General features: G+C 42.4%; 1 long non-coding RNA gene and 1 pseudogene across 1 annotated transcript; both read right to left on the bottom strand.

Annotated features, from left to right (window-relative positions):
• Positions 1-216: 216 nt before the first annotated feature.
• On the bottom strand, positions 217-10149 carry LOC121445645. Its single transcript, XR_005973977.1, has 3 exons — positions 10120-10149; positions 5171-5219; positions 217-326 (listed from the first exon to the last, which is right to left on the bottom strand). It is a non-coding gene; the product is annotated as an uncharacterized LOC121445645 (long non-coding RNA).
• Positions 10150-13164: 3015 nt separating this feature from the next.
• Positions 13165-13503, bottom strand: LOC121445647 (annotated as a pseudogene).
• Positions 13504-20487: the final 6984 nt, after the last annotated feature.

The raw sequence follows: 20487 nt of genomic DNA, 5'->3' as shown, positions 1-20487 counted from the left end.
CTAACCTCAACTACTGCAAAGCAGGAAAGCTTTCAACCTCCATCCTATCCCTCCCTTTCTGCACTGTGACTACATCAGCTTCAAAGTTGGTCATTGAACTCAATTCTTGAACAGGTCACTCTTCATTTTCCCAAATAAAAGCCAGAGATGTTGCAGGACACTCATTAACTGGTCTATGTTTCTTTCTTACTTACCAGTCAAGGCCCAGCCTGGAAGGAGCTGCAGAACTGTCTTCCCAGCACTGGACAGCAGAGGAAGGAGTAAGTATTCAAGTCAATTATCAACTTGACAGTGTGGTGCAAGCCTGGGATTGAGAAGGCATTGCTCTAAACAGAAATAAATCAATAGTACTTGAGAAAATGAAATGAAATTCCTAACGACTGAGAAACACTGGAGAACAGAAACAAATAGAGATTAGCACAGTAATGCAATTAAAAAAAATGAAATTTTCAAACATGATACCAGTAATTGGCATTTTTAAATGGTGAAAATGATTTATTTTTAAGATAAAAAACTTAGCTATATTGACTTAGAAAAAGAGTAGTCCTTTGCCTAGTAGAGGGAATGCCATTAATAAGAGACTGATAGATGTTGGCTGCTGAAATCTGTAACCTGACAGAGTAACAGTCAAAGTTCTGTTTATCAATCTTTGTGTCAAGCAGGACTGAACATATTTGCAGAGAAAAGTTCCCTAGGGCTGGAGAGATGGCTCAGAGGGTAAGAGCAATGGCTGCTCTTCCAGAGGTTCCGAGTTCAATTCCCAGCAAGCACATGGTGGCTCACAACCATCTGTAATGAGACCTGGTGCCTTCCTTGCCAGCAGTACATTGTATGCTTAAGAAAGAAAGAAAGAAAGAAAGAAAGAAAGAAAGAAAGAAAGAAAGAAAAGTTCCCTAATTGGAAGATCTTTATATTTGGCTCAAGCTAACCTTCTCAATGTGGAAAAACTACCAATTTGGTCTGCCTTCATTCACAGGACGTGAATTAATACACGCTTGGAAATTACAAAACTACTCCCCCTGCCACAATCAAGTCCTTTTTCATAATTGTGACTCCAGCAGCTAATTGTTGACCTTGTTTCCCCTCTGCAGTGTACACCATGAACTATTTTCCCTATTCTAGTGTGAAGGCAGAAGCCATGCTCCTCATGGAAATCTTTTCCTGTGACTGCAATAGGTAGTTAATAATTTAAAAATTTGAAAATTCCAAGGTAGTACAGTCATTTAAGAATTTAGGAAGTGTACTATAGAGGATAGCAAGGTCAATGACCTGGAGAGCAACAGACTGGGATCAAGGCTACTGGAGTCAACAACATAGGAGAGCTTGTTTCAGAAATATTTTTCTAAAAGGCTGGAAGTGCAGATGTTCTAGAATTAATATGCCTTCCCAAGAAGAAATCACTCTACACACTTAAGAGTTTAATAAAGAAAACTGCTTTAGTACTAGTATGCTTCTTCACCTTACTCTAATGCTCAAAGAGGAGCCAGCTTAGAACAGACTTTGCATTACAAACTTCCTGTCATTCTTATTTTAGGTTCAGGCACCAGGTCACACTTTGAACAATTTAAATAGGGACAGGAACTTAGCACATGGAAGATTTACACAGCAAAGATATTCCCAGAATTATTTCTTAAGTATAACAGTGACATAAAATAACAGGTTATTCTCCAGTGACAGGGTCCTGAGGTGGAGGTGCCAGAAATGAGAAAGATAGGAAATGGAGAAGGTAGAAAAGATAAAGGCTGGGGTGAAATGGTCCTGTACAAGCTATGCCTCTTACCAAGTAAGCTTCTTAAAAACAATAATATCGTGTATACTACTTCTAGGGGGGAATGGAAAGAAATGGGAGATTTTTATGAAGTCAGCAGAAACTGTCATGAGCTATTGTGGGCCAGGATGCAAATGCAGCAGATAGCAATTGATAATTCTGATGTCAACCCACCAGATGAATAATTCTCTGATGGAGGAGAACCTTGTTCAAGCAAGGCTTATGGAACTACTGACTCTGGAAACTGTTGTTTCTCTGTAATTCCACATGTGCAGAAACAACTGTGGTATCTCCCCAATATCTGCACTATAATGTGTATCTCATATGATATGTATATGTAATCTCATGATTATATCTCAATCTTGTGAACACATATATCCATGGATAGTCAGGAAGATGACTTCTCATTAACCTGTATAATTTTGAAGAACAGAAATATGCTAGGATATGCTTCATAACTGGTCTATTGTCCCATAAGGTCTGGTTTTTTTTTCACTCAGAATAACATAAGAAAATAACAATTTCCCCCAGTCTAAGACAGGCTACACACATTTAGCTGATCTGAAACCTCAGAGCAATTTCAAACTAGACTGAGTGGGTTTGTATACACATCGTAATTTAAAACATGAAAAAGGACAGTCGTAGATGTCTAACCAAGGCTATTAATACAAAGCAATCTAAAGTACTATGACAATTCTTTGCTTACTAAAAGTCTAGCTGATAAAGATCACAATCACTCCCTGTATGAATTCCTCAGCAGGGTGTCTCACAAGGCAATGTGGCCCCAGGTTCAGGATGGGAAACTAGGGACCTTGAGCTCAGGCACTGCCATGGTTACTCACTCCCCTCAGTTTTTGTAATTTTTTTTATTGCAGAAAGTTTGTTGTTGAAATAAGCTGTGGAGAATTGGAGCAGAATGGAATAAAGAGAACAAGGAGAATAAAACAATGAAGAGAACTAGAGCTGAAGAAGAATAAAAGGGAATGATCCTCAGATTGTATGAATCTTCTTAAACAGGAAATCGTTTTAAGCCCTGCTACTCTAAAAAGTATTTTCTTAGTGACCCTGGGTGCAGCCCTGAGAGCTGAACTCTCCCAGGCTGCAAAAGAAACTACCATACAATGGGACAAATTCAGGGAGGTCTAATAAAATAATGCCGTAAAAGGGGAACACAGTGTATCTTAAGAACATTACTGACCAAGCCCACAGAGGCCTTGGGACTGAGAACCATAGCTCCACGTGATGGGAAGAGTTGGATTCTCAGGATCTGAATCAACCCCTCCCACAAAGCCCTGGCCCCAGATCATTACCAGTGAGAAAGCTTGGGGGGGGGGGGGGCGGTAGATCAGAGCCAAGACAGGCTCTCCTAGTAGCCCTAATAGAGATCAGGCCTTAGTTTCGGTTCACTAAAATGGGACAGAGCTAAACAGACAGTCATCAGAAAAACCACAATTTAGGAGCAGGCATCCCAGTCTTCTGCTAGCTCAGCAGTCACCCCATGGCCCCTTCTGCTGGCTCAGCACATGACCCCCAGTCTCCTGATAACTAAAGATAGCTTTCCCTACCCTGCTGCTAGAAGGTCCCTAAGCACTAGGACCTCCCTCTAACCAATCAGACCCCAGACTAATCTTTCCTCCACCAATCAGTCACAGATTAGTCTCTCCTCCCTGAAATTTCCCAAACTCTGCTTAAAGGAGCTTGTGACCTTTTTTAGTGGCCGCCAAGTGCTACATTGGAACCAATAAAGCACTCTTGTTATCACATACATGGCTGTTGGTCTTTTCTTGGAGGCTTCTCTCAGACCCTAACAATTGGTGCATTGTCCATAAAGTTCCCCAGAAAACCCCACCATGATAAGCATCTGATAACCTGGCTGGCTGGTAAGTGAAGTGAGCCCTCTGTGTCTGGGTCTGTTCTGTCCCTTGTTCTGTGGTTTGTGGTTTGTTTTTTTTTTCCCCATCTGGGTGGCTCAAACTAACTGAATCTGTAGGCTGGGGTTTTGACTGATGGATGCATTAGAGGCCACGTGGGCTGGGAGATGTCCTGGGCCCACCTAGATGGGACAGAGGGTCCCTTTGGTTGAACAGGGAACACAGGTCACACCTGTTGCAAAACGGAACTCCCCAGGGAGACATGCCATCAGCCTACTTTGGTTCCTGGTTTCTTTCTTAAGTGCTGTGCTGATATATTTCTGTCAGTGTTATTTTTGTGTTTTCCTGTTGTTTGTAATGTTACCTCATTTACTTCTCTTAGGAGTGGATCAGTCAAACTCAACTTCTTCCCTGGAGTCTTATTTTGGACCGCTCCAAGGACTTTCAAACCCAAGTCAGTGACTTAGGGCTCATTATCTGGAGGGGGTGAAAGCATTCTTGATAAGGACATGGCAGGACTTTGGGTGCCTAACAGAGAACCAATGGCTGATCACTGTGGTGGCTGGGGAAGCTGATTATCATTGGTTAGGGTGAAAAAGAAAACCCTACTGCTAGTCTTAGATGTTTCTCATGGTACAAGTTTTACTGTGATGATGCAAATTTAGAGTTATTTCTGCTTTGGTATATGTATGATTCTGTTCTTTTTTTTTTTTTTTTGTGGTTTTTCGAGACAGGGTTTCTCTGTGGTTTTTGGAGCCTGTCCCGGAACTAGCTCTTGTAGACCAGGCTGGTCTTGAACTCACAGAGATCCGCCTGCCTCTGCCTCCCGAGTGCTGTTCTTGTTTAAATATTAAAGGCATACAATATTCTAGACTACTAAAGGAAACCACAAGAAGAACTTTGATAAAAAGTTTTCATGTCTAGAAAGTAAGAGAAAAGGCAAGAGACTAAAATAATAAGGAGAAGAGAAATAAAAGATAAGGCTGTCTGAACAGAGATAGGAACCTGAGGATGTATAGTAAGTTGTAAAAGGCCAGAGGAGGTATGAGATTTGGCCATGTTATGTTAATTCTCATTCATTTTATTTAAAAAAAAAAGCTGATGATTCACTACAAAATGTTTGTGTTAGGAATGGGGTCATTCTCTTTAAAGGAGAGAGGGGGACAGACCACTGCCTACCACGCCCCTGTACCCTTTCTTTCTCCAGGCAACAGGGAGAAAGGGTGCTTTTCTATCCCACTACTTTACCCCCAGGTACCCCAGGATGAGAGGTATGGGAAGGCAGAGGGGGTGGGATGGAGGAGCTCCCCACATACACACCCATTCTCAAAAGGAGGAGTGACCAGCTGGGGAGAATTCCGTGGCCCTTCCATTGCATGCTGTGGACCAACCTGATGCTGGGGACAGGCAACATCTAGTCACCAGCCCTTGGTCACCAGCAACCTTTATAACTGGAAATTATAAAATCTTAAGTTTTCTGAGAAGCCAGCAAGGCTCACTGAACCTGTTGTATTCAGTTCTTTTCACTCACCAACCAACTTGGGATGATTGTTTTCAACTGCTCCAAGTCCTCTTCACTACTGAGGAGAGAGACAGGATTAGAACAGAAGCTTAGAAATTGGTTCTAGGCCCAGATGGAAGACTGGCCACCAAATCAGATCTCATAAATGTTGGGTTTTCTGTGATATGACTCAGTTGGGATTCTACATAGAAAAATGTAGGGAGAGGCTGAAAGTCCACCTCCAGACTCTAATGGGGGTTTCTGTCCAAAGTTAGTCAGGTATGCCAGGGCCTGAAGAAACACCAGGAGCATTCCCTGAGAGGGGGACAGAAGTTTATAACACCTATACACCCTGGAATCTGGAAGCACCAGAGAATTGGTCTGTAGTCAGCCCAGCTTTTGTCAACCAGTCAGCACCAGATATTCACCATAAGTTGCAGAGACTAGAAGGTTTTAAAGGTAAGAGGTTGGCTGAACTCATGGTGGCTGCTGAAAAATAATAGGGAAACCCCAGAGGAAAGGCAGACAAAAGGGCTTATGAGAGCTTTATAAAGACAGATTTGGAGTCTCATTCTGAGATTCCTGGAGGCAGGATTGCTATTTTTGGAGGTCAAGACTACATTGGGGACCTCTGCCAGATCCACCAGGCAAAGTCCCACTAGCCTGTCCACACCCGACCTCTGGAAGAGTCAGCAGACAAGGAAGGCCCTCCTGCTATGTCCAACCTTAGCCAGATCTAGCAGGCAAGGAAAGCCTGGTTGTCCATGACTAACCACCACCTGAGCCAGCAAGCAAGGGAGGCCCGCCCATTCCTGACCTCTGCTGGAGCCAGCAAGCAAAGATGGCCCAGCAGCCTGCCCATGCCCGAACTCCACCAGTGCCAGGAGACAAGGACGGCCCGCCCATACCCAACCACTGCTAGAGTTAGCAGGTAAGGAAGGCCCACCCACTCCTGACCTCCACCAAAGCCAGCACACAAGGAAGGCCTGCCCACCCACGCCCAACTTCCACTGAAGCCAGTAGGCAAGGAAGGCCCACCTACCTGCCCCTAACCTCTGCTCTGCCATTGAGCAACATCTGTTGTGACTGGAACCATAACCCTAACTCCACCACAAGGAGAGACCATCTGAGCCTAGGATTCACTGGCACGCGGAAGACTGACCACCAGAGACACAACCCCAACTACACCAATTGGAGGAAAAGATGGGTAGACTGAACAACACAAAGGGGAACACAGCACCATGAAAAAAATCAGTGGCTCTAACAGCAGCAAGACTTGAACACCTCAACACAGAAGAAGCAGAAAATGCCCAAAAAAATAACTTTAGGAAAATGTTTCAGGCCCTTAAAGAGGAAATGAAAAATTCCCTCAAAGAAGTGGGGGGAAAGACAAACAAAAAATTGGAAGAAATCAACAAAATCCTTAGAGAAAACCAAGAAAAAGCAATCAAACAGATGAAAAAAAATGATTCAAGACTTGAAAACCAAAATAGAAACAATAAAGAAAACACAAACCGAGGGAATTCTGGAAATGGAAATTATGGGTAAATGATCAGGAACCACAAATGCAAGCATAAACAGCAGAATACAAGAGATGGAAGAAAGAATCTAAGGTACTGAAGACACAATAGAGGAAATAGATTCATAGGTCAAAGAAAATCTAGAACACCAAACTTAAGAATAACAGGGATAAAAGGAGAAAAAGTCCAACTTAAATGCCCAGAAAAATATACTCAACAAAATCATAGAAGAAAACCTAAAGAAGGATATGCCTATGAAGGTAAAAGAAGCTTACAGAACACCAAACAGACTGGACCAAAATAATGTCCCCTTGTCACATAATTATCAAAACAATAAACATACATAATAAAGAATATTAAGAACTGAAAAGGAAAATGTCCAAGTAGCATATAAAGGCAAACCTATTAGAATTACACCTGACTTCTCGGTGGAAACAATGAAAGCTAGAAAAGGTCCTGGTCAAGTGTTATGTAGACATAGAGACCACAGATGATGTGTTCTTGGATTCAGTTTGCCAGCATTTTATTGAATACATTTGCATCTATGATCATGAGAGAGATTGATCTGTAATTCTCTTTCTTGGTTGAGTCTTTGTGTGGTTTCAGTATCTGGGTAACTAATCTCATAAAAGGAGTTTGGCAATGTTCCTTCTGTTTATATTATGTGGAACACCTTGAGGAGTATAGGTATTTACTAACTAGGCACACCTACAGGTGGAACAGTGTGTCCAGTTGGCAACATTTGCAGTTACATCATGATGCAAAGTAAAAGAGAATTTCAGCTCTAATCAAATCTAAAATCAACTCAGTCAAGGCTGAATAACCTCAGTCTATATTGAATACTACGCTGTCTCCTATAAGGGACATACCAGGCTTCCTCTTGTCATCCTTTTAGCTACATAACTAAAAAGTTTGCTCTTAATAGTTGGCACTGCTGGTATTCCTCATTCTCATATCCCCTTCCTCTCAGCTTCCTACAACACTGGCTCCTGCAGTATTGACACAGAGAAATTAGGGCATTGTGGGTTTCTATGATACTACTTCATTCCTTGTTCTTAAATTCTTCCTATTAACTCTTGATATCATTTATTCTTTTGCATTACTCTTAGACTCCTGTGGTTAGAATCATTCTCTCAAGGACAATCATGCAAATATGTCATGTCTTGAACTACTGTGACTCTTTCAGACTACTCACAAGGTGCTTTGGAAAGGCAGCATCCTGTTCTTGAGAATCCTGAATTCAAGGTAATACTTCAAACAACAAAGGCTTTAAGAGCTGAATCAGATCCACTGTATATTTTTAACAACATCCCCTCTGGCTCACCCAGAGAAGAATCATCAGGGGAAAGTTTTCCTAATAAAATACTCATTTCATCTATCGCTCTAAGAAAGTGACACTAAAGGCAATCAACAATAATTTTTGTAAGGAAAGCAAGGAGAGCAGGTAGCAATATGCTCCTGGAGTCATGCCCAGAATTAGACAGCAAACTATATATTGGCCTTATCAAAAATGTTTTAAATTCTCCTTGGCCTTGCCAAAAGGAAAACTTATTCATGTTTTTCTCAGGCCTTGTCCCCCAGTGAAGTCATATTGTTCCCAGCATTAATGAGTGCCATTAATAAGAGACTGTATGACTTTGTCCCATGTAAAATGTTAGCTGCTGAGTGCTATAAGCTAACACAGATTTCCAGCCAATGGCCTGTGTCTCAAACCTCTGAGCTAACTTACTGTGTCAACCAGGATTGCACACATCTGCATAAGAGAGTTCCACAATTAGAAACTGAACATTCAATAGCTCAAGCTACCCTCCCTAAATTGTACACCCATTAATTCTGTCTGTCTTCATTCACATGGAAGAAATTAATGCATGCTGGGAAATTACACAGAATGTTGTTCACCCTGCCCTTTCAGGTCATTCTTTATGATGAAGACCCCTGCAGCTTCAGTCTGTGATCAAGCTATTGTCTAGTCGGTTTCCCCCTGCAGTGTACACAGCACACTGATCTTCTTTCATTCTACAGGGAGAAGCCATGCTCCACGGTCAAATCCTTTTCCTGTTACTGCAATGGATAGCCCACTATGCAACTCAAACTGGTAACTTTAGAACTGTGGTGCTGCAGACCTGTAAACTAAGAATTGAGGGTGGTCAGTTGGGAGGAGAGCCAAGGGCAATGCCCTGTAGGACTACAGACAGGGTTCAAGTCCACCTCAATCAATATGAAAGACCTTGACTCTAAATGATTTTCAAAAAGACTAGAGATGCAGCTGTTCTAGAATTAGTATACCTTCATGGCGCACCAGGACTTAATGTTGACTGTACCTGGAATGGCCCCTTGACAGCATTTAGAGGCCTGTCTTTTAACAAAGGGATGGGCCTTTCTGCTGACTATAAATCAGGGTTGTCTCCCTTGTTATGGGAATTCAGCTCTAAAGGTGATTAATACTGTTTAACAAAAAAAATTACTGTTTAACAAACTTTCCATCTTCCCATACCATTCTCTAACAGGCATGGTTAGTGTACTACTTATCTTAGGGGTATTTGGGATGGAGCCCGCCCTTACCTAAATTCTACTTTGTGACTTAAGTTCTCCTAAGAACAGGTAAATCCTTATACCATCAATTCTATTACAATTAATTCTACTCTTCTACATCACAGTCTAGACTCTATGTGATGTTAAGTTGGGAGCGTCATCCCCGCCCTTGATATCCATCCCAGCCCCCAGGCCTAGGAGTTGCGTTGGTCTGGACTCCAAATCCCAGCATTCCAGGGAGGGTTCAGGACCACTCCCACCGGGTATTTACGTGGGCGCCCAGAGGAAGAACACGTGGGTCCCGGATTTTGCACGTGCTCTCGGCCACCCGAGAGTGTGCACTTAATAAAACACGGGCGTTTTAATTTGGTTTGATTTGACCTGATTGGATTTCTTGGCGCCGGCGGAGCTGCTCGTCTTTTCCTAACAATCTACACAGGAGATAATCGTTTACAAGCCCCACAAAATTAACTCCAGGCGGATCCGAAACCTAAATGTTAAATGTTAGAAATGTAGAACTTTTGGAAGACGCTAGAGACCAGGGTTCTCCGAGCTTGGCAAATTTGCCTTCCACACTGACAATACAAGGACTACAGCGCGCCTTTCATAGTGACGTCAACAACAAGGATATTTCTAAGTACAGTCCTGCTCCCAGTGCTGTGTGCAGATGCAGCCAGCGGAGTGAGGTTATTCAGGGGCTGCCTCCCTGGGCCAGGGAGTTGCAAGGATCACGCAGGACCACACAGAACCAGCAGGAACACGCCGAACTCTGTCTAGCCCCCAGACTCCCACCAAACCAGGGGAGGACTCACCACACCACCTCTCGCAGCTCAGTCAGCCGCGCCACACAGTCTAGAGACAGCAGCCTCTTTCTCACCAAGGCCAGCCACTTCTCCCTATCTGTGGAGAACAGGCTCTTTTACTCACCATGGTGCAGTTGCCAAGCTAACCCGCTTTCTCCCCACGATGGAGCCCAAGGCACAACACACAGTGCAACTTCTGACTTTCACAGGAAACAAGCTGAGCCAGAAGCCTGGCTCCCAGAAGTACCCTCCCATCTATCTGACTGGTGGGTCCGCAAGAGGCTCTGATTGGAGAGTGAGGCCTGAATGACAGGACGGTGAGCTGAAGGCACAATGCACAGTAGTTCCTAGCTCTGGCTTCCCCTTTTAGGACAGACCTATCCATGTTGGCTGGAGATTTGTGCCAAATTCAACACCAATGGGTTCAGTTTTACAAATTCAGAAGGAGGCTACTTAGACAATTTTGCACGAGAGGAACACAGGGTAACTCAAGGGCATTATAAACAAGGTCCACAGTGGCCTTGGGATGGATAACCACAGACCCAACTGTAGAAAAACGTGGGTTCTCAGGATCTGATGCCACCCCTCAGCCAAAGACCCTACCATGCAATTTCCCTGTTTTAGAGAAGGTGTTCTCTTACTTTCTCAATACATCAGGACCTTAGATAAAAATTCCAAGGACTACATAGGTTGCCAAACTCAAAGGGGCCTAATTTCAAGTGTCTTCTAGAAGTTCTCCACTTCAAATTTGACATTTAGATGTAAAATTCTTCTGTTTTCACAAACCCAAAGAATTCTTGTGAGTTCCAGGGAGCCAAATTGAAGTATCCACCTTAAACAGGTCAGATACACCACTCTCAATTTCCTGATCCTAATTTTTTTTCCTAAACTTAACTTTGTTCTTTGTTCTGCCAATACATTAAAAAAGTATTAAGAGACTATCTACCCAGGATGTGACCAGCACCCAGCTTTCTTACCCCCCCCAAGATGACACCCACAAATAAGCAGGAAGCACTCTTGAGAATCTACCGCCCTAATTCCTTTAACCTGTTGTGCCTAACCTCCTGCATTTTTATTTAAAAAAGAGATGGGTATGTAATGGTCTGTCCTGTCCCTTTAAGAGACAAGCCACTCCCATCACCCACCCCCATCTGCTAAGGCAAGCTGATCTTCAGCTTCCAATCTGGGTCCACTGAAGGAGAAAGATGCCAGAACATTACAAGTAAGTCATAGACTCATGGCAATACATAGATTAATAGAAATGGGTTCATCTAAGATCTAGCTAGGAATATGCCTAAGCCATTGGCCAAACTGTGTTGTACTTAATATAGTTTCTGTGAAATTATCCGGGTCTGGGTGACCAGGAAACTAAAGCGCAGTCTCTGTCTACAGTCTACAGATGGTCTTTCTGTGTCAGGGTCATCTCAGAAAGAGAAAATGACTTACAGCAGAGAATAACCAAAGCCTCTACCCTACATCTCTGGCTGCTGAGCTTTTAGAAGCCCTGGTTTGTCAGCACCTGTCTGTGAACCCACAGAATTACTTCCTCTACACTTGTATTATCTGACTCACCTCCAGTCTCTCTAAGTTCCAGGGAGAGCTTTACAATAATAAAACAGTCAGTCATCTGGATGAAATCACTTCCCCAATATACTTGAGATCTGCCATGGTAAAAGGGCAGCTTCAACTGTCCCTCTTATGTCCAGGCTTCCACAGGAAAAGTCTTCACGGAAAGCATGTGGGCTCTGCTGCAGATTCCATTCACTGTGGCTCCTCTGGGGCTTCCTGCTTACACTGCTTAGCTGGAGCTTTTTCTTAGTATCAAGAAGCATTTCTTACTCCACTCCCAGTCCCCAGAAGGGTCATCTCAACTCTGCTTTCCATCATCAGGTGGGCCTAATCTGCACTACCATCCTAGAAGAGAGGTGACAGATCTGCTCCAACTCTGATAATAAATGAAGCTGGGACATGATCCTGAACCCACAGAGATGTAGTAAGAAGGGCCCTGAAATAATCAGACAAACTATATTATTTAAATCACTGCTTAGCCCATTAGCTCTAGCTTCTTATTGGCTAACTTTTACATATTAATTTAACCCATCTCCATTAATCTGTATATTGTCATGTGGCAGTGGTTTACTAGGTAAAGTTCCATTCAGCTCCAGCAGGGCTACATGGCTTCTCCCTGACTCCACCTCCTTTCTCCCAGAATTCTGCTTAGTTTTCCCTGCCTAGTTCTGTTCCCCTATAGCTCTGCTATAGGCCCAAAGCAGTTCCTTCATTAACCAATGATATTCACAGCATACAGAGGGGAATCCCTCCTCACAGAGAGAAGTGGGTACACCGGATCCCTGTATAGATACCTGGTATCTAAAGAGTTAGCATGCCTACCTCATGTACCTGTCCCTACAGACCAATACAGCACATGGTACTGTAAGGACAGGAGTCAAATGCAGGTGCTGGAGAGATGTCTCATAAGAGCATTTACTGCTCTAATAGATTTTCTTAAAAAGAAATTTCTCCTTACATGTGTTTTTCTTGGGTTTAATTACATACCTAGTGCCTATGGAAGTCAGAAGAAGGGACTGGATCCCTTTAAACTGGAGTGATATAAAGTAGCAAGATTCCCTGTGGGTGTTGCGAACTGAATCCAGATCCTGTATGAGAGAAGTATGCTGCTATTGTCCACTGGATCATCTCTCCAGCTTCCATGTTGTTTTATATTATCTCTCTCACTGGTGGGGTTTTCCAGCTTGTTTTCAGTCAGCACTTTCAATGTGGCAGCTCACTGACTTTTAGTGTCCAAAGATTTTCTTCTATAAAATCTGTTGGTAGTCTTTATTATGGATCCTTGTATAATAAATGGTAATTTTTCTTTTCTGTTTCCAATATTATTCTTTGGTGATAATTTGATGTATAGACAAAATTCTTGTTAGTTTTGATTTTTGAAACAAAATCTCATAATGTAGCCAAGGCTTAAGATAGATTAAAATGTCAGGGGAGCGCTTGGAAAATGAAATAAGTGGGGCAGAAACAATATAAAAATAAAGAGATAGCCAACTTCACAAAGTCACCTTCTGTCCTCCATGTGAATGTTGAGATATGTATCCACCACCCCCTACCATATACCTATGCAATAATAATTTTTTTTATTTAAAAAACCGCACATTTATTTCGCTTTCTGTCTCTGCGCTTGTGCCTTCAACACTTTCACAACAATTTTCTGCTCCTCAATAAGGAAAGCCCGCTTGATCCTGTCACGGACACACTTGGCACACATGGAGCCACCATAGGCCCGGCTGACATGCTTCTTTGTCTTCAACAATCTCATGAGGACTTTCGGTCTCATAGCACGAACCCCTCAGAGTCGGCCTGGGCACACACCGCACACTGATTTAGGTGCTTTTCCAACCTTCTTGGTGTAAAGGTAAACAATCCTGTTGCCAGGGGTTCGAGACAGCCTAGTTTTGTTGGAGGCTGTGTTGTAGGATGTCAAACGCTGGACCATTCTGAGTGCCTCTAAGCACCGTCCCCAGAAGAGGAAAAAGGCATAATAATTTTTTTAAAATAGGCAAATTACGTCTGGTTGTGAAAACTCCAGCTAAGGGCTGTGAATTCTAAAGCAATAAAGGTGGAGTACACAGTCTATAATCATCTTATATAGAGATTTCAATTGAGAATGTTAACACTGATGAACCACACTAACCAGATGACCTTAATTTGACTTTTCCCAGTTGTAAACCTAAAACTCAAAGAGATAGTAAGGTTTCTTTTTGACATTCAAAAGTTATGTCTTAACCCCTTGTAACCTGGTATATTAAGAACAGCTTGAACCCTTGTCATCTATGGACTCATCCAATGATCTCATTTAACAAATACAAAAAAGGATAAGTAGGGGTGAAACTTCACTGAACAATTCTCTTAAAAAGCCACCCAAATTAAATAAAAACACTTTACTTAGTGAGATAACCCGGACCCAAAAAGATGAATATGGTATGTACTCACTCTAAGTGGATTCTAGCCATAAATAAAGGACATTGAACCTGTAATTTGTGATCCTAGAGAAGCTAAATAAGGTGAACCCAAAGAAAAACATATATATATATATATATATATATATCCTCCTGGATATTGGAAGTAGACAAGATTGCCAGGCAAAAGTTGGGAGCATGGGTGTGGGGGTGGAGGGAAGGGGAGATGGGGAGAGAGAAGGGAGAAAGGGAGGATTGGGCAGAGCTTGGGGGAATGGGATGGTTGGGATGGAGGAAAGGTGGATATGGGAGCAGGGAAGTAGATATCTTAATTATGGGAGCCATTTTAGGGTTGGCAAAAGACTTGACTCTAGAAGGGTTCCCAGGTGCCCAAGGAGATGTCCCCAGCTTGTTCCTTGGGCAGCAGAGAGGGTGCCTGAACTGGCCTTATCCCATAGCCACACTGATGAATATCTTGCATATCACCATAGAACCTTCATCAGATGATGGATGGAGATAGAGACAGAGACCCACATTGGAGCACTGGACTGAGCTCCCAAGGTCCAAATGAGGAGCAGAAGGAGGGAGAACATGAGCAAGAAAGTCAGAAATGCGAGGGGTGCATCCACCCACTGAGACAGTGGGACTGATCTAATGGGAGCTCACCAAGACCAGCTGGACTGGTACTGATGGAGCATGTGATCAAACCAGACTCTCTGAATGTGGCTGACAATGAGGGCTGACTGAGAAGCCAAGGACAATGACACTGGGTTTTGATTCTACTGCATGGACTGGCTTTGTAGGAGCCTAGTCTGTTTGGATGCTCACTTTCCTAGACCTGGATGGAATGGGGAGGACCTTAGACTTCCCACAGGGCAGGGAACCCTGACTGCTCTTAGGACTGGAGAGGGAGAGGGAGGAGGAGGAGTGGGGTAAGTGAGAGGAAAATGGGAGGAGGTGGAAATTTTTAATAAAGAAAAAAAAGCCACCCAAATCATAAACATGGCTATTATTAAGACACTTGACTTACTTTATACCTAGTTGTCCTGAGAATCTTTTGTGGCGTGGTCCAGAATCCCAGCATCAATGACAAAAATTCACTGAAAGAACTGGGGCTGAGACAGGCAGCAGCACACAACCTATCTTCTCTTCCAACTCCTGCTGCCACTGACAGGATAGCCTGGACCTCCCAATACTCCTGCTTTGGCCTCTCAAGTGGTAACACTGCATGTCTGTCACCCTTGGGCAGCATTTTAAATTACTGCTAGATATTGCCTCATTGTCCCGAGAAACTGTTGTACCAACTTCTATTCTCACCAGCCTTGTGAGAATGTCTTAACCCTTACCAACAGTAAAAATGATCACTCTCCCCCACACCTCTGTCATTCAGTACCAAGGACTGAGCCCAGAACTTGCCATATGCTAGGCAAGTGATCTAATATCCAAATACATCTCATTCAAAGACTATGTGGCTCTCCTTTGTAACAGAGTTAGTAAAAGGAGATAATCTACAAAGTTCTAAAGGCTTGAAAATAACCGCAGATCAAAGATTTCGAAATCAGCTTTTGTTTGTGAATTATTCACCCACACCACTATTTAAGGACTTTGAAAACATTAGATGTGTTATGTTCATAGGAGGATACTGTTATTTTAGATTTCCTTACTATCTGCATTCTTTATCATGTATATGACTGTCCAGTTGCATGGAGGGACCAGAGCTTCCATCATAGAAAAATATGTCCACTATATAGAATAATCTCACTAGTAATTCTAGCAAATAAGTAACTTTTCTAAATTTATTGAGATTTTAATAGGTTTTTGAATATGGTTCAAACACAGACTTTTGTAAGTGCTAGGCATAGGCTCTATTGTGGTCCTTTCTCCCTAGCTGGAAATAGAAAATATTTTTGGTTACTTTTAAATTCCTATCAACATCATTCAGAAAATCCAAATAACAGATGTTTGTTTAGTTATTAATCATACAAGCTGTATCATGTCAGTCCTGAATTTAAATGTGCTTTTCAATGATTTTATGGATATTTTTATAATTGTTCTAGAGAGAAAAAATAAAAATTATCTTAAAAATTAAATGGCTGGAGATATAGCTCAGTTGACTGAGTTACTTGTCTGTACTCATGAGGTTCAGAGTTCAATCCCCAGCACTGCATAGAATGAATATAGTTCACATGCCTATCATCCTAATACTTCTGAGTCAGTGGCAAGAAGAATAGGAGGTTCAAGATTATCCTTGGCTATAAACCAAGTTTCTAGTTCTAATGGTAGTAAGGAAATATCAACTACCCACTATATAAATACAAAGGATGAAGGAATAGAACCTGAAGCCAAGTGAATATCCTCATGTGTATTTATTTCCCAAGGACCCGAGGCCCCTGTGCATTAAGGTCTTTATCTGCTGACCTACAGATGACCTGTTTCACCCTGGTCCTCCACCACTGAAGAGTTAGCTTCCTATCACACAGCAAAGACCTTCAGCACACAACATTCAGAGCTACAGCTGGGTAAGTCCTGCCCTTAGTCTCTCCAGCGATGTCCACACTGAGCATTGCAGCACTTGTAGAAGGTGGTCATTGGCTCATCTGCGGAACGGGTCTGAAGCTGCATGAAATAGGCACGGGGATGTTCACATTTTGGACATGGCTCTGACAAAGAGAAAAACAAGTCATCCACATTACACAAATACTGTTAAGTATGGGTAAATATCGCATCCCCGCATTCATCCAGACTACTTTGCCAATGGTAAATTTGCCAATAGCAACATCCTACCCACAGCACACCAATACTAGGGGGACTGGAGAGACTGTGACTTTGAAAGCACCTCCATAGTATCACTTTCTTTCTCAAATTTTATTGAAGACTGGCTGGAAGCATAGCATGGGAAGGGTCTTTTATAGTCTGTTTTGTGGGGCTATAACAAAAATACCTGCCCAGTGTGGTAGCACACAGCTATAAAACCAGCATTTAAGAGACTGAGACAAGAGGCTTGCTATAAGGCCAGCCTGGGCTACATAACAAGAGTCTATCTCAAAAATAAACAAATAGATTTAAAAAAATTAAGCCCCTACTCATTTTCCATTTTCAAGGTTTTTTTTTAAGATTTATTTATTTATTATGTGTACAGCATTCCTTCCATGTATGCCCGCAGGCCAGAAGGGGGCGCCGGGTCTCATTATAGATGGCTGTGAGCCACAATGTGGTTGCTGGGAATTGAACTCAGGGCCTCTGGAAGAGCAGTCAGTGTTCTTAACCACTGAGCCATTTCTCCAGTCCTCATTTTCAAGGTTTTTGTTGTTTGCTTTTATAAAACAAGTTCTTGGAGTTGGCCTCAAGGTCACTAGGTAGCCAAGATGACCTTTAGCTCCTGATTATTTCAGTCCCCACCTCCCAAGCTGTACTAGCACACCTAGCTAATTCTAACTTTTAACATAAAATTGTATATTTCCTTATAGAGAAAAAGACTGCTAATCACACATGTGCCTTCCTTCTCAAACAGATAATATTTAGGGCCCTATTCTTTCTTTCCATTATCACATTTAAGTCTATCAAACATAAATCTTTTAATTTTTAAAAATTATTTTATGTGTATGTTTTGTTAGTAAGTATTCTATGAACCATGGATGCCAGTAGAGGACACTGGATCAAGATGGAAACCACCGAGTCATTTCTCCAGCCCTACTTTTTCTGTTTGTTTTTCAAGACAGGATTTCTCTATATAGTTTGGAGCCTGTAGACCAGGCTGGCCTCAAACTCACAGAGATCTATTTGTCTCTGTCTCTTGAGTGCTGGCACCACCCAGCTTCCCCAAAACTATTTACTGATTGACAGATTGATTGAGATAGGGTTGAGAGTACTGGCTTACATGCTTGAGCCACCATACTTCACTTCCAGCTATAAAACTTTTAAATCCATATAGAATAAAAAAGACCAGAGATGATCATTTTTTTCAATAGTGGTATTTGAAAATACATACAACAGAGTTCTCCTAAGAAGCCTATACCTACGAGAGCATGGATGACTGCCCTCTATGTATCTCTCTGCCCCTCTCAACAACCATCAATATTTAAGTTGAAACCAACACTGAAACTTTTTTGTAATAAACTCCGAATTTGCTTCAAAAAGAGAATATATACCAGATTTTTATACTGATCTAATCTGACCTGGAGAATCGAAATGAAACAATGGAGTGGGTATCAGTATGGTGATTTTCCTTTCAGAATATCTTTCCTTGAAAGAACCTACTTTAAATTTTTTAATACAGCCAGATGGTGGTACACACGCCTTTTAAACCTAGAACTTGAGCCGGGCGGTGGTGGCGCACACCTTTAATCCCAGCACGTGGGAGGCAGAGGCAGGCAAATCTCTGTGAGTTCGAGACCAGCCTGGTCTACAAGAGCTAGTTCCAGGACAGGCTCCAAAGCTACAGAGAAACCCTGTGTCGAAAAACCAAAAAAAAAAAAAAAAACACCTAGAATTTGGCAGGAAGGCAGGTGAATCATCTAAGTTCGAGGCCAGCATGGTCTACAGAGGAGGTCCAGGACACACAGGGCTACACAAAGAAATCCTGTCTCAAAAAAAAAATCCACAAAAAACAAAAATCAAACAAACAAAAAAGTTTTAATGCCTTGCTTAGAGTTTAAAGAACGACTACATTGTAACTAAAACATATCATCAAATACTTCCTGTAGTGGCAAACACAAGCTATTTGTAATTACTGATATTTGCCATTATTTATATTTCCTTAAATTCTTTCATACTTACTGGGGAAGAGTGGAAAACAACTTTTCATGAATCAGCTATCTGAGCTCCAAGGATCAAACTCAGGTTGACAGATTTGGCAACAAGAGCTTTTACCCGCTAAACCATGTCATTGGTCATAATAATATAAAGGGTTGTATTATAATAAATGCATTATTATTAAATATAATAAGTAATAATAAACAGGGTTGAGTCACTGGCTTTGTAATGGAAAACTTCCCACCTGCAGTGGAGTCCACGTTCTCCCAGGCAGCTGCTCCCCCAAGCACATCATCCACCTCTTTCAGCTTTGAATACTTTCGGTTTGTTACCTGACAAAAATAAACCAAAGATTTCAAGTAATCATACAGTTTAAAAGGTGGGACACCAAACCATAACCCCTCTCCAGCATTTCCTCTACATGGTAAATGGATACAAAATTTATCTTCTTCAGAGAGCACCAAAAGCCATTAAAATGTTGGGGTTTTATGACTGGGATGTTCCCAAAACAACCCAGAGGTCCAATGTCAGAGCCCTCTAGAGACTGGAGGAAACACCAGGCAGAGCAGGAAGAAGAGTTGAGTTAAACCCTACTCTTTTCTCATACCCCTAAAACACCTAATAATCCAATATGAAAGACACAAAATAAGCCTAGCAGTATCATTTATCTGGGTATCCCAGCATTCCCCGGGGACACATTTGGCTGCTTTCCTAAATTTAGCAGTCAATCTCTCAAACTTCGAAACTAAGTCACCATTCATCTTATCACAAATCCAGACTCTAAACTCCATATAGCTCTAGGAAAGTGCAAACATTAAGAATGAGGGTGGTGGTGGCGCACGCCTTTAATCCCAGCACTCGGGAGGCAGAGGCAGGCGGATCTCTGTGAGTTCAAGGCCAGCCTGAACTAGTTCCGGGACAGAGAAACCCTGTCTCGAAAAACCAAAAAAAAAAAAAAAAAAAGAATGAGGTGTCACCAAGGCCTGGTGATGCCGTCTGCAATCACAGAACTCCGGACACCAAGGTAAGGAGGAACAAGAGCCGAAAGGTAAACAAAACACCAAGGGCTGAAAACCAGCTTTCTGAGTTCCGATCCTGGGAAAAAGATAACAGGAATGAGGATAAACTGGGAGAACTGGATTGTGGTTTGTTTACTTAATTTTCATATATATATGCCATGCAGCCCAGGTGAACCTTGAACTTATTCTCCAGCCACAGCCTCCCCAAGTGATAGAATTATAGGCACGTACCAACAGCCAAAAAGGCTGGAATTTAAATAGGGTAGTCATTATTTTAAAAGATAAGGAGATAAAGGAAAAGGAAGAGAGAAACAGAGAGATATACACACACCCAAAAAAGAGAGAGGGGGGCGAGGAAGGGAGGGGGATGGGGAGAGAGCAAAAAGAGCTACAAAAAGAACATAAAGATTTGAGATGAGAGGTGATAAGCGGACTGGAGTCTGGCACGCCGGGAACAGCGTGTGGGGACTGAAGGTTTTAAAAGCGTGGTTCAGCCTAGAGGTATGAACGGAAATTCTCGCAACTTTTTTGAGTGTCACAAAACGAGCAGCACAGAGCCGGAGGCAGAAATCTCTGTAGTAACCGAAAGAACGGCTTCGATTTGGTCGGAGCGACGCCACTGGATTAGCAACTGCTGGACTTGGGGAACCGCTGCTGCGAGAGACAAAAAACCTACCGCCCACAGGAAGGTCTGAGCTCAGAGAGCCGAGGAGGCGCTCGCCTCTGGTACTCACCTTGCGTGTGATATTA

Source organism: Microtus oregoni, unplaced genomic scaffold (genome assembly GCF_018167655.1).
Source record: "Microtus oregoni isolate MIOR12 unplaced genomic scaffold, Mior012 000242F_ref0000190, whole genome shotgun sequence".
Lineage (NCBI taxonomy): Eukaryota > Metazoa > Chordata > Mammalia > Rodentia > Cricetidae > Microtus > Microtus oregoni.
This window is presented reverse-complemented; position numbering and strand designations above follow the sequence as displayed.